At 35.2% G+C, this 12191-nt stretch overlaps 1 long non-coding RNA gene and 1 pseudogene across 4 annotated transcripts; one reads left to right on the plus strand and one right to left on the minus strand.

Moving 5' to 3' along the window:
• Nucleotides 1–3373: 3373 nt before the first annotated feature.
• LOC126614899 (uncharacterized) lies at nucleotides 3374–7748 on the minus strand. 4 transcript variants are annotated; one of them, XR_007620563.1, is made up of 4 exons: nucleotides 7614–7748; nucleotides 5023–5177; nucleotides 4493–4559; nucleotides 3374–3545 (listed from the first exon to the last, which is right to left on the minus strand). It is a non-coding gene; the product is annotated as an uncharacterized LOC126614899 (long non-coding RNA). The 4 variants fall into 4 exon arrangements; XR_007620562.1 differs by lacking the exon at nucleotides 7614–7748 and adding an exon at nucleotides 6440–6574; XR_007620561.1 differs by lacking the exon at nucleotides 7614–7748 and adding an exon at nucleotides 5260–5456 and having other exon boundaries at nucleotides 4493–4574.
• A 2535-nt stretch (nucleotides 7749–10283) lies between these two features.
• Nucleotides 10284–11551, plus strand: LOC126614895 (metallothionein-like protein 3A; annotated as a pseudogene).
• Nucleotides 11552–12191: the final 640 nt, after the last annotated feature.

Genomic DNA, 12191 nt, shown 5'->3' on the forward strand with positions numbered 1-12191 from the left:
ACACGGAGACCAATTGAGCCAATGATTAAAACACAATGACCATTGTGAATTTTAAGCCAATTTTCTAATAAAGATTTAATGGAACATCTTTATTTGGTTAACGGAGATAAACATGAGGACTAAATTGCCCAAATTGAAAACACGAAAACTAAATTTGCCAAATAGCTATAACACAGGGACCATTTTAACATTTAAGCCAAAAAGATTTTCCACACGTATCAACTTATTATTTTCCACCCATATTGTGTTCCTAAAGGGACATCAAATTGTATTTCTACAATATGGAATTGTTTCTTACATGTAAGAACCCGCATTATCTTTTCAAGGCTCCTAATGCAATCCCTTGGTTCCTTATGGTGGATTGGAAGAATTGTTTATGACAACCTTGTCAAATGTGGTTTATATGTACACATATTTATCAAGAAGGAAATTAGGTTGCGATCTTTAGCTTCATTTAGAACAGATAGGTATGCTTATCACTAGTGGTCTACGATTCCAAATTTTGTTGCCTCTGCTCATGCTCGTGACATTTCATTTTGTCCTTGTTGTCGGTTTCTTTGATCATTTGGTCATTGTGGGTTCTCACTTTTACGGGAGGATAGGTGTCTTATGAACTTATAAAAATAAATAATAAATAAAAAGATTCTCGTTTCAGTGCACTCAAAACATATAGGAGGTTATTCATTATAATTTATAATCCAATCCTAAAGACCAACCAGGCAAAAATACATTATTTATGAACCATTGATGAAGTCAGGGGATGAATGGACTCAATCTCATTTGAGAATGAGTGGGTTTAGTTGCTCATGTCAGTTTCCAGTTTTCCATTTACTACAACCAATGACATTGAAAAATCCAAAATCCGATTTCATATATAGCTTGCTCCGCTACGCTCAAACCCCCACTCTTTCTCCTGTGGTCAAATTTATTTGTTCCTTCTATTAACAATGAATCACTTTTATTTTTCTTTTTTTTAAAGTACGATATTTATTGATTATATGTATCAATAATTCGTATGAAGATGATAAGATATTTAGTGGGCTTTGATAAAAATCATGTCGGAAATTTTAACCATAATAAAATGTTAACCTTAAGAATTTTAAGCCTTTTTTGTTTATTTCTTTATTTTTTGGTGAACGTTTATTTCTATTTTGGTCCCTTTAAATTCACTAACTACACCTACAAACTTTGATTTGGACATGGTTTAACAGAAGAGTCTTGCTCACCTAAGATCATCTCCAACCGAAGAGTCCAGAGGGCCAAAAAAGGCCCAAAAATCATCTCCAACCGAGGGTTAGGCCAGAGGGCTCGTGGGCCCCACAAAATCTGAAAGGGCCAAAGGGCTGGCTAGAAATCTCATCAATCCTATCGGTTATATCCGATAGGAATTCTAAGCCAAATTTCAAATGCAACGGCTAGCTGACGTTAGTTACTGTTGATTTTTTTTTTTGGGCCAAATATATTTTTTTTAATTCTTAAAATTCTCATTTTTTTCCTATGAATACCTAAACCATTCATTCACCATTCCACACAAATTTTTCACCATTTCAATTCTCATATTTTCTTACCTCTTTCAAAAATAGTTCCTTCAATTCTTTCAATAATTTTCAAATGGCCTCGTCTGCAATGAAAGGTAGGGCTTGGACCCGAAAAGAAGATGAAGCTCTTTGCAAGGCTTATAGATGTGTGTCGGAAGATAGTGTGAGGGAGAGTTCTCAAACAAGTGAAAGTGTTTGGACTCGTGTGTCCAAAAAATACTTAGATTTCTACGAAGGCACCGTTCCACTAAATATCCGAAACCATGAGAGTTGTTCTTCAAGATGAAAAAAACATCTTCACCCAAGTTTGAACAGATGGCATCAAGCACTGTTAGCAGCCGCAAGTAAACATATAAGCGGCGCTAACTACTACGACGAAGTAAGTGTTTTCACAATTTATTTTAAATATTTAATTATATTACATTTAATTTCATGAATTACTTTCCCTTAGTTTTTGTAAATATATTTAATTATATTACATTTAATTTCATAAATTAATTTCCTTTAATTTTTGTAATTATATTTTCTAGGTACGCCAAGCGGAGGAATTGCATATGGAGGGCAGCTTGAAACCCTTTCAGTTTCACAGTTGTTGGGAAATTTGTAAAGATTGGGTGTTATTTGAAGATCCACCTCAACATAGAGTAGCTCCTACACCAATGTTCGGAACTACATCCTCAGCTGCAGATATGGATGAAGATGGATCTCCTGCCATTAGGGTAGAAAATTCGTCTTCGGGTGAAGGTTCCATACCTAGGGCTATGGGACGAAACAAAGCTCGAAGGTTGAAGGAAAAGGGTAAGGCAAATGATGATTACGCCGCTCAATAGGAAGTGGCAGCCTCATTGCGATTAATGGCGGAGCAAAATGCCATTGCCGTGGAAGAAAGGAACCGTAGGCATGAAGAACAGGCCAAACAAATATAAGAAGAGATGGATGATAAGAATATGGAAATGAACACTTCGAATTACACTCCAATGAGTAAGGCCTATTTTGATAAAAAAAAAAAAAGATATTATGACCCGGCGACGGTTGTTTACCTCTGACTATACTCCTACAATGGCAGATGATGAAGATGATGTTGATTATGGATATTAAATTTAAGTTCTTGTAGTTTTAAATTTAAGTTAATGTTGTTTTTAAATTTAATTTTTAGTTTTTAAATATAAGTTGTTGTTGTTTTTAAATTTAAATAATAATTTATGTTTAGCCATCAGTTGGAGACGATTTTTTGTGACAGGGCTAAAAAGAGTCCTATGACGCTTTGGCCCTCGGTTGGAGATGGAGGCAAATATGACCATATACTGTTCATTAAAATATTAATATCTTAGAAGGCCAAAGGGCTAAAACGAACCCTCTGGCCCTTGTTCGGTTTGAGATGGTCTAAAGTCCTCATTTTTAAGGCTTAGGCGGAACCAAATGCATATTAGCTATAAGATTATACTAGTTTACATCCAAAGACTTAAATTATTTGATAATTTAATAAAGCAAAACCAACTTAAAATATTAGTTTATTAAGTTGTCAAATATTTTAAGCATTTGGACATAAACTAATATGATTTTGTGGCCAATATGCATTTGATCCTCATAGATTTTCAAAATGATGACCTTAGAAGAGCAAGACTGTTAAACAGAAAGTAGAGTATGAGGAGGACAGGTGCAATGATATATATATATATATATATATATATAGTGACACACCCCGATCGAGATCAAGGCATGATGGCCATCACATGAGGGTGACGTAGCCATGTGCACAATGCGGAAGCAATTAAGATAAGAAATATACAAATAATTAAAAACTAAAACTACTAGAGTGCACTAGAAAGCGAGAAGTGTTAGGAGTCAATTACGAAAGTAAATACTCATAATCAGAGCATAATAAGTCTAGGTGCAGTCCAGTAGGACAAGTACTAGTTATACAGTATCAAGGATGTCCTACTATTGTTTAAATATGTCAGAACTGTCGAAATCCTTAAGGCCACCGACAGCAAGCTTACTTAAAACCTGGAGGAGCGCAAAACAGGAAACGTGAGTGGGCAAAAACAAATGTTTTACAAAACCATTTCATTTATCAACATATATAACCCCTCGCTGTAAAACATGTATAATTTTTCCCAGAATCAAGATATATGCATATACATAAATATTTATGTAATTATATCAATTCAAATCATGCTTCACATAATCATATTCATATGTATGCCATGCCAAGATATAACAAAGTAAGCAATTCAGGTAAGAATAATTTCATATAAATATAACATGTTAGCCGGAACCCCTGTGGTAGTCTGTACGGCTGAATTCATAGCTCAAAAGTCAATCTAGCCAAAGTCACTATAATGACCTATACGGCACTATATTGCACAAGTGTCGGAACCAAATGAAAAGGTCTGTACGACAATAATGGGTGTAATATAATCATGCTCAATACTACTCACACATAATATTGCACAAGTGTCGGAACCAAATGAAAAGGTCTGTACGACAATAATGGGTGTAATATAATCATGCTCAATACTACTCACACATAATAGTTGGACGATAAATCGCTAGTCACCTACGAGTCGGAACCACCTAAGATGGTCTATGCGACAGGACTGTGCACCTAAATTGGATCCAATATGAGCATATAGTGCGGGAGGTGACATAATAAATAGGCATGTGCCATATCTCTGGCTAAAATCACAATCATCCTAGGTGCAGTTTGATGAGCTCAACGTTATTCAATCACATATCACATCATTGATAATTCACATAACCAAACATAACTCACCTGAGCTTACCTGAGCGTCCACAACACCACAATTATATATATAATGGATCATATACCAATTCATATATGAAATATAATTTCATATGCATGGCATGTAAGGCATACTTTCATTTAAACACATATTTCTTGGAAAATATCAAGTATATACATATATACTGAAAACCAAAAGCCCACTCACGGGTATGTTGAAGGGTTGTAGCCCCCAAGTCACCCTTGAACCCGCTCGTCCTCGGGATAAGTCTCACCTATATGCGAATTAACTATAAAAACGTTATTTAAAGCACATAGGCAAAACTAGCTAATAACTTCTCATACATAGCTCAAATTGGGTATATGAATATACCATAGTGACCTATACAATCTCAGGATCGTCCCCAAATTTTTAAAATAATTTTTCATCCACCCACGGGCGACCACGCGCCGGCGAGTGCACAACAAGATGCGCGGCCACACGCAGGAAACAGTAACGACAGTTAGGGAATATTCCGCTAAATCCTAACAGATTTCGTTAAAATTAACTGACGACGTCAGAATATTCCGTCAGAATTGACGGAATATTCCGTCGTCTTCAACCTTAGACTCCGGCGACCGTCGTTGTCGCCGGAAAACTGGGAATTTTTCAAATCGTTATATCTCACTCATTTTTCATCCATTTCCTACGAAATTTGCACCAAAATGAAGCTTACAACTTGAAGAACATTTCCTTACCAATTTGAAGCTCCAAAAGTCACGGAATCTCGCCGGAGAAATTCCACAAAATCCGGCCAAGCTTGAAACTCCCGATCCAGACGTCCAATTTCACCCAATGAACCATTCCGAGCCTCCTTAGGACCTCCTAAAGCTTCATATGTCCTTAAAATTCCCTAAAAATCAACATTTTACGTGAGCATGAATAGTACCTCAAATCGGGGTTCGGATTTCACGAGTTTTCAATGGAGTTCTTACCTGAAAATGGTACCATTCAACTCGTATGGTTCTCACGAACACAATGGTGTGCTTCATACCCTCGATCTTCACACTTTCGATGGGTTTTGGGTGTAGTCCGTACAAGAGAGAAGAAGAGAGAGAGAGAGAGAGTGTGTGTCCGAGAGAGTACGGAAGGGTGAGAGAGAGAGGAAGTTTTGGGTGTGTGTGTGTGGTCCTCACACTGACACATCACCAAACCCACATCTACAACCAAACAAAAAGTCTAAGTCCCAAATTATCCAAAATTAAGCTAGGGCAACCAAATAAACCCTAATATTAAATCCCATGAAACATTTAAGGGTATTCTGGACATTTCCCATCCATGAGAATAATTTTCCGGGACGGGCTGTGACATATATGAAGTATTATTGGTACTTCAAAAATCTCATTCTACACTCCTCATAAGTGTATATTTTTTTCCTAATATAGAAAGTTTGAAGTATAAAATGAAATTTTTAGAATGCTAATAACAATTCACATATATATATATATATATATGTATATCTTTCTTCCCTACTCGTAGATAAAAAGATGGAAAAATAATGTACATGGGAATGTAAGGCTATACTTCCTCTTAAAAATGTTTGAAAGCAACGCTGGCTACTCGGAGAAGCAATTGCTTTGAAAGTCACCAAGAACTTTTTTATTTTCTTCATTAATGTAAAATCACCTTAAAAGAACTATTAAACACAACAAAGTTGGTATATATTTGATTGTCTAATTTTAAGTTATTCAAGATTTAAGTTGTTTAATTTCAAAAACTTTGTGATATCGAGTACCATTTCTATGATTGATCTCTTTCTTATGTAAAAAAAATTATTTTGTGGTACTAGAACACCATCACATAACTAACTTGTTATTTTGTGCTCCAAGTTCCTTAATTTGAAGAAAAACAAATGGCTTGTAGCAAAATTTTGGCCTACATAAAAGCCCTTAGATTATAAGAAACTTACAAGAATCCAAAATGCAAAGCTATTCAATTCGAAGTTGCACATCAATATATGTGGGTCTATCTTTATTAATAAGAAAAACTAATGAAAATGGCTTGAAAACTTTGAGTTTTAATGATAAGGACAAAATAAAAGGTAAAGTGAATAGTAGCAGGTTTGACTTTTTAGTGTACAAATGTGGTTTTTCGATAAACCAATGGAGTTCTTACCTGAAAATGGTACCATTCAACTCGTATGGTTCTCACGAACACAATGGTGTGCTTCATACCCTCGATCTTCACACTTTCGATGGGTTTTGGGTGTAGTCCGTACAAGAGAGAAGAAGAGAGAGAGAGAGAGTGTGTGTCCGAGAGAGTACGGAAGGGTGAGAGAGAGAGGAAGTTTTGGGTGTGTGTGTGTGGTCCTCACACTGACACATCACCAAACCCACATCTACAACCAAACAAAAAGTCTAAGTCCCAAATTATCCAAAATTAAGCTAGGGCAACCAAATAAACCCTAATATTAAATCCCATGAAACATTTAAGGGTATTCTCGACATTTCCCATCCATGAGAATAATTTTCCGGGACGGGCTGTGACATATATGAAGTATTATTGGTACTTCAAAAATCTCATTCTACACTCCTCATAAGTGTATATTTTTTTCCTAATATAGAAAGTTTGAAGTATAAAATGAAATTTTTAGAATGCTAATAACAATTCACATATATATATATATATGTATATCTTTCTTCCCTACTCGTAGATAAAAAGATGGAAAAATAATGTACATGGGAATGTAAGGCTATACTTCCTCTGAAAAATGTTTGAAAGCAACGCTGGCTACTCGGAGAAGCAATTGCTTTGAAAATCACCAAGAACTTTTTTATTTTCTTCATTAATGTAAAATCACCTTAAAAGAACTATTAAACACAACAAAGTTGGTATATATTTGATTGTCTAATTTTAAGTTATTCAAGATTTAAGTTGTTTAATTTCAAAAACTTTGTGATATCGAGTACCATTTCTATGATTGATCTCTTTCTTATGTAAAAAAAATTATTTTGTGGTACTAGAACACCATCACATAACTAACTTGTTATTTTGTGCTCCAAGTTCCTTAATTTGAAGAAAAACAAATGGCTTGTAGCAAAATTTTGGCCTACATAAAAGCCCTTAGATTATAAGAAACTTACAAGAATCCAAAATGCAAAGCTATTCAATTCGAAGTTGCACATCAATATATGTGGGTCTATCTTTATTAATAAGAAAAACTAATGAAAATGGCTTGAAAACTTTGAGTTTTAATGATAAGGACAAAATAAAAGGTAAAGTGAATAGTAGCAGGTTTGACTTTTTAGTGTACAAATGTGGTTTTTCGATAAACCAATGGAGTTCTTACCTGAAAATGGTACCATTCAACTCGTATGGTTCTCACGAACACAATGGTGTGCTTCATACCCTCGATCTTCACACTTTCGATGGGTTTTGGGTGTAGTCCGTACAAGAGAGAAGAAGAGAGAGAGAGAGAGTGTGTGTCCGAGAGAGTACGGAAGGGTGAGAGAGAGAGGAAGTTTTGGGTGTGTGTGTGTGGTCCTCACACTGACACATCACCAAACCCACATCTACAACCAAACAAAAAGTCTAAGTCCCAAATTATCCAAAATTAAGCTAGGGCAACCAAATAAACCCTAATATTAAATCCCATGAAACATTTAAGGGTATTCTCGACATTTCCCATCCATGAGAATAATTTTCCGGGACGGGCTGTGACATATATGAAGTATTATTGGTACTTCAAAAATCTCATTCTACACTCCTCATAAGTGTATATTTTTTTCCTAATATAGAAAGTTTGAAGTATAAAATGAAATTTTTAGAATGCTAATAACAATTCACATATATATATATATATATGTATATCTTTCTTCCCTACTCGTAGATAAAAAGATGGAAAAATAATGTACATGGGAATGTAAGGCTATACTTCCTCTGAAAAATGTTTGAAAGCAACGCTGGCTACTCGGAGAAGCAATTGCTTTGAAAGTCACCAAGAACTTTTTTATTTTCTTCATTAATGTAAAATCACCTTAAAAGAACTATTAAACACAACAAAGTTGGTATATATTTGATTGTCTAATTTTAAGTTATTCAAGATTTAAGTTGTTTAATTTCAAAAACTTTGTGATATCGAGTACCATTTCTATGATTGATCTCTTTCTTATGTAAAAAAAATTATTTTGTGGTACTAGAACACCATCACATAACTAACTTGTTATTTTGTGCTCCAAGTTCCTTAATTTGAAGAAAAACAAATGGCTTGTAGCAAAATTTTGGCCTACATAAAAGCCCTTAGATTATAAGAAATTTACAAGAATCCAAAATGCAAAGCTATTCAATTCGAAGTTGCACATCAATATATGTGGGTCTATCTTTATTAATAAGAAAAACTAATGAAAATGGCTTGAAAACTTTGAGTTTTAATGATAAGGACAAAATAAAAGGTAAAGTGAATAGTAGCAGGTTTGACTTTTTAGTGTACAAATGTGGTTTTTCGATAAAGTGAACAATATCGTGAGCTTTTCGTTAAAACTCTCTTATTAATATGATACAAATATGAGATTTAAATTGGGGCAAAAATATATAGCATTTTTGTTTAAAGAATGGTCTCAAGAGAAAGAATCAATGCGAATAAGTGAGGAGCAAATTACCAACTATTTTCTCTTTAGGCCAGCATTTGTTGGTTTGTTCCAAGTTAAGCAGATATGTTCTCGTCTCTTAAATTCGATGCCAAATTTGGCAAGTTCTCTGGACACTTGGATGGTGAAAACTTCGTGGGAATTTGTGCTTTTACATGCGTATAAGCCTATAAGGTAGTACAACCTTTTAAGTTTTAAGAGTAATGTTATTCATACCATGTTTTTGTATCATATTTTCATACCACTTTAGATGGCATTTGATGTGAACAGTCACATCATTTGAATTAATCAAATTTTTAAATTTAGTTCATTATTTAATAAACTAATAATTAAGAAAAATTAATTAATTAAATCATGATTGTGGTATACGAGGAGTCTTTCTCCTTCCTTTCCTTAGGTTTTGTAAATTTTTCAAATGATATGGATGTCCACATCAGATGCCACTATGAAAATGTGGTACAAAAACATGGTATAAATAGCATTACTCAAGTTTTAATATTCCTGTAATTTTTATACTATATCTAATTAGTAATCACAATGAACATTAAGGCTGGAAAAAAAAAAATCACAATCCACTAGTAAGTTTTTGGTGCTCCTAAAGCGGTTTCAATTTGCTGCATATAATCTCTGTCAATAAAATACAGATGATTCAATTTCCCAAACCCATGCCGAATGGGGATGGAGTGGGGAGGATGGGGGGATGGGGTTATTTTGGGAGTGAGGACTGCAGGAGGGCGTATCCGAGTCGGATAATCCGACCTCGCCTTGCCAGTTATTATCTCCAATAAACTGAACATTTGCGACTAATTAAGTACTTATGCATGAAGCACTTGAAAATATTTCCTGAAGAAGCATGCATGTGTTCTTCCACGATATTTGATCACGTTAAAAAAGTTTTAACTCTTTCAAAAATAGTTTAACAAACCGAGTCTTTGGAGATATTCTTGATCACTTTATGAGAGATTTAGAATGAGAGATATTGTCGATTACACTCAAGTTTCTCCCATATGTCTTTTATAAGGGCCAAAGTGCATGCTTATCTCCATTAATTATACTACAAACTAAGAGCTTTAGGGATAACAATTAATCTATAATCTTTTCCCAATTCATGAGTTAAGAACTTGAGAGTGAGAGAGAGATACATATCAACTCATATCTCAATATGCGTGCACGAAGTGATTTGGTCATCTTGTAAACAAGAGAACTGAAGTTGACACGAGAGGAGGATAGCAAACCAAGCCCTCCATTATCAAGATTCCTTCGGACGTTTCTCGGGAGACATGTGCTTCCCACATGCCTCGAGGCCCCCAACTACACCTTACTATCTACTGTAGGCCCCACCTCCCAGCAACTATCACCCTTGCTTCTTCCCTCTCCGTGCATCTATAAATTCAGGACGATGGTGCAGATTGGAGATACAGCAAGCAAAATACCCTTCGAGCTAAACCCTAAAACACACTTCAGTTCCAAGTTCTAAGTTCATCTGCAACATGTCGGGGAAGTGCGACAACTGCGACTGCGCTGACAGCACCCAGTGCGTGTAAGTAATGCTTCTTTATCAGTTTAGTTATGGATCTGTAAATCTTGCATGGCTAAATACTGGTTTGGTACTGAGCTTAAAAAGGTGTTTGGTAAATAATTAAAAATAACTTATTTTTACGGTTTTGGGTGAAAAAAAAAAATTGAAAACGTGAAGCAGCAAAAATAAGTTTATTCTCACAACACAGCCGAAATAGTTTTTATTACAATGATAGTGTATTTGTGTTATGAAAGTCTTTCTTCTGTATATAGACTATACAGATGGGAAGGTCTTGGATATCCTCGTAGGTATGACACCATGGATGTATCGCTGAAGACTAAACCCTAGCTATAGTGCTAATCAAATCAAGATACGTGATAAGTGCTATAGGAATATGGTGATATATCCTCGGTGACACCTAAATCTTTCTCGAATAGAAAGGGTTCGACTAGGGTTACCAACTAGTAGTTTACTCGCTTAATAACAAGATTATATAGGGTATTTACTTGCTTAATAACTGATGGAGGGCTTAACTGAAATGATTTAGCTCTAGTATGTGGTATTTCTCTTCTTGACGTTGAAGATCTGCTGTTTCGGATTCATTTTTTTCGATCTAATTGGTGCATATATGCCTTCAAAGCTTTAAAATGCCAATTTTTTAAATCGCAGGAAGAAGGGAAACAGCTACGACTTGGTGATCGTTGAGACTGAGAACCGGTACTTTTGTCATAAACTTCAATACATTTTAAGAATTAACTTTTCTTCTCTTTGTTTCCTTCAGACTAACTGTGGAGAGTTTTGATTAATTTTGCAGCTCCATGGACACCGTCTTCGTGGATGCTCCTGCCGCCGAGCACGACGGAAAGTGCAAGTGCGGCACAGGCTGCTCATGTGTGAGCTGCACCTGTGGTCACTAAACCCATACAACCAAATTAAAGATGTAAACGAATAAAGTGTTTGTGGGAAAACAACGTTGTGGCTTTGTCTTTGGTTTGTTTATAGTATTTGTGTCTGTTGAGTGACATGTAGTGTCTGTGAAAACCTGTCACTGTCTCTGTGATTGTGTCATGTAATCGCCATGTTCGTGGCCTTGTGATGTTATGAAATGATATTATTAGAATACATGCTTTGGCTCTCTTAATTCCATTTTATTTTCTCCCTAACCATAATTTTGCTTCACATCATAGCTGCAATTAATCAAGGAATTGCAGATAGGAATGTAATAGATGTATTCTTGCATACAATATTGTGGATAATGGACTTATAGCTCAAGTAGTTTAATTTACCCTTTCATCTGAGGTTTGATGTTCGATTATCCCTCCGTTATCACCGTTATATAAAAATGAAATAAAATATGATGGATATGTCCAATATGTTCTTATTGGAAACCCTTTTGGATCTTGGGATTGGTATTAAATGGGAGAAGATTAGAATGCTCAATCATTTTATTTAGCATTTGAAGATGTTTTGATTCCTTTTGCTCCTTGAGCCACCAAAACGAATGGCACAAAACGCGGAAATAGAAATCCCATTTCACTGTATGGGTGGTGTGACTAGGGAAAGGGATTTACATGAAATGAAACGCATAGCCACATAACATCGCATGATTCGTTTGAGACAACACCAACTAGGCGTGTATGTTTATTTATGTTAATCCTCGTGAATAAGAGGTTAGCAAGGCATTAGTTCATCAAGGAATTTACGAATAGTTGAATGATAAACTAATTCGAGAGAGCCTTACAATTAGCCAAGACAATAGCAT

This window comes from Malus sylvestris, chromosome 3 (genome assembly GCF_916048215.2).
Source record: "Malus sylvestris chromosome 3, drMalSylv7.2, whole genome shotgun sequence".
NCBI classification, from domain to species: domain Eukaryota; kingdom Viridiplantae; phylum Streptophyta; class Magnoliopsida; order Rosales; family Rosaceae; genus Malus; species Malus sylvestris.